This window comes from Arachis ipaensis, chromosome B02, assembly GCF_000816755.2.
Source record: "Arachis ipaensis cultivar K30076 chromosome B02, Araip1.1, whole genome shotgun sequence".
NCBI classification, from domain to species: domain Eukaryota; kingdom Viridiplantae; phylum Streptophyta; class Magnoliopsida; order Fabales; family Fabaceae; genus Arachis; species Arachis ipaensis.
The window spans coordinates 73276035-73279290 of record NC_029786.2 but is presented as its reverse complement, the minus strand read 5'-3'; positions in this window follow the sequence as shown (position 1 = coordinate 73279290).

Below are 3256 nucleotides of genomic sequence, written 5' to 3'. Positions count from 1 at the left end.
AGTCGCTAAATTATATTCATTGACCGATTTTAGCGACCAACAAAATCAGTCACTAATAACAGTCGAATTAGCAACCGATAAGTTTATTATACAACCAGAATAAAATCAGTTGATATTTTTTAATTTAGTGACCAAATTAGTAACCAAAACACGAGAAGTAACATCTTTAGGATTCTTGGTCACAAAATCGGTCGCTATTTTTTAATTTAGCAACTGATAGAGAAATAGGATAAAAAATTGTTTGGTCACTAATTCGGTCGCTAAGACAATAGTAACTAAATCAGTTGCTAATTGTTAAGATAGCGACCGATTTTAGCGACTAACAAAATCAGTCACTAATAGCAACCGAATTAGCCACCGATAAGTTTTTATACAACCAGAATAAGGTTGGTCGCTAAAATCAATCGCTATTTTTTAGTTTACCAACCGAATTAGCAACCAAAACAAAGAGGTAACATCTTTGGGACTCTTGGTCACAAAATCGGTCGCTATTTTTTTAATTTAGCCACCGATTTTACAACCGATAGAGAAATATGGTGAACAATTATTTGGTCGCTAAGACTGTGGTCTCTAAATCGGTTGCTAATTGTTAAGATAGCGACCGATTTTAGTGACCAACTAAAAAATACTATTATAAACTAATAAGTCACTAAATTGGTCACTAATTTAAATAAAATAAGATAGTTACTGAGTAACCCTCACTAAACCCTAACTCAACACCCCTACACCATTCTCATCTTCTCCAAACAATTACCGAGTTACCCGTTGGAAGCATAACACCGTCTTCTGAGTTACCCACACCATCATCGTCTTCTTCATCGCATTGTTGTCTTCGTCATCTTCTGATTGCAATGCTGTTTCCTAAGGTCTCATCGCTTTCGTCTTCTAAGACTCAGTGCCGTTGCCTTCGTCTTTTAGATCTCAGCGGCGTTGGCATCGTCTAAATTCACAAATCGTCTCATCATCGTCCAAATCTGACTTTCTCATTGTCGTGCCATTCTTTTCTCACCGTCACATCTTCTGGTCGCGCCGCTTCCTTTGCTCACTCCTTCGTTGTAGATCATCGCCTTGCCGTCCAGATCTACTGTTGGTCATTGTCGCATAGTTTATTTCTCACTGCCACCTCCTCTAGTAACTTCTTCTCCAACAACAACAACAACAACAACAACAGTCCTCCGGTAACTTCTTTTCAAACTAATTTATTTGATATTCTGAAGCCTCAAATAATGATCATTTGTTGCTGGCAGAAGGATAATGTATCTAATCAGTGCAAGCACATAGTCCACCTTCTCGTGAATGAGCAATCTCAGCTTTGAATTCCAGATGTAACCGATCTTGTAATTCTTTGTTTCTTTCTGATATCTCGCCTTCTCCTTATCTGATTCAGATTTTAGGTACGTCAATTTCTCCACTTGGATCTTAATATTTATGTGATTATTAGATTTTTGTTATTATGTTTCTAATTAACACATTTTGAGAATCTAACATAATTAGGTAACTATTTTTGATGGTGCTGATTTTTTATTTAATTATGCTGCGATTGTGTCTCATTTCGAGAATCTAATCTAATTATGTAAAACTACTGCATTTTTGGTATTTCAAACCATAGCCAACTACTGCAACTATTTTCAAATCACAGAGAATAACGGTGGTGCAGCGAATGGTAGTTTTATAGAACTGTTTGTAATTGATGGAGCTACATATGATTCCATTTACCATTTAATGTGTCTCTTATTTGCTTGTAATTATCTGACTAGTTAATTAATTCATGGTCTCTAAGTCTTGAAAAAGATGAATTATTATTTACTCATGATCAATTTGGTATGTATATATGATCATATGAATAACTATCTCAGCTTAATGCTTGTGTTCTGCAGTTGTTTTGTTTCATAGCCTTCTGACATCTCAATGATGACCCAAGAACCATCAGAGGAATTGGAAAAACATGCAACCTCAGGGTATCGTGCAAGAGGCAATAGTGAATACGTTAGAGCAAAGCCTAGCCTGTTAAGAGCAAAGCCTGACCTAGCCTGGTCTATTTTCACCCCTACCTGGGAGGTTACTTCCTTTTGCTTGTCACTTTCTTCGGTTCTTCTAGGGGCTTCTTTGGTTGTTCTTCTCCTCCCTTGTTCTTGCCTAAAATCTTTCAATAACTTCCTAAACATATCAAAGCTCAAACTAACTCCAAGAAACATTAATTAAAGCACAAACATCTCAATTAAAATATGAAAATCACTAATTTTATTCAAAGAAATAATAAAGAAAACAACTAAAGATGCTCATGCATTACCGGCCACCGCAAAACCACCACCGCTACCTCCTCCTCCTCCTCCTCCTTCTTCTTCTTCTTCTTCGTGCAAACCAGGTGCGCCGTTGCCTCCACCATCCCCCTTTCCACCGACGATTACCACGCCATGGCCACGGCCTCTTTTCTTTTCTTCTATTCCCTATCTCTGTCCCTTTTTTTTCTCGCGACCCTCCTCTTTTTATCTCGACCTCTCTCACTGAACAAAACGAATAGCAGCCCCTGTCCCTGAGCAGAGCTCCTATTCCCCCTTCCCGTCATGACCAAAATCACCGGCGCCACCCTGAATTATAGCAACTAACCACGCGCTGCTGCCTTTTCCACTGGTCCCCTGCTCCAGTGTAACGTCCTTTTCAAACATGTCAAAGAAAAACAAAAATATTTGATATGTTCAGTTTTCAAACATGAGGAAAATCACATTTTATGGAAATGAGAGAAAAAGTATATTGTAGTAGAAAAGTTATAGGATAGGTTTAATGCAAATTAAGCCTTAGAAGTATGAGACTTGGGGTTTGACAAATTAACTCGGTGTACGTTTAGAGTCATCAAAAAAACATGACCACTTCCTTAATCTATAACCATCTCGCAAAGCCTTCCCATCACATCTACAACTTTCACAATTTCTTGTGATGTCGCACATAAACCGATTTCACACAAACCGTATCTAAGGAAAAATAGGGTATCGCATATGACACCAAACAAACTCAAGCTCAAGGAAAATAATTCATAATTCAGAAAGTAAAGGATGAACATCATAGACAGTGTCACAAGACTTCGGAAGGCTGAATAGAATTCTAACTAAACACGAATACATAGATAGAGTGAAGTGTATCAGAAACTGAATTAAATCATACTTAATTTAAACTTATCTTAAAATTAATGTAATTACTTTTGATGAAATAGCCCTCTAAAGATAATAAGTTCAGGTTAATAAAATAAATCATAAATAAT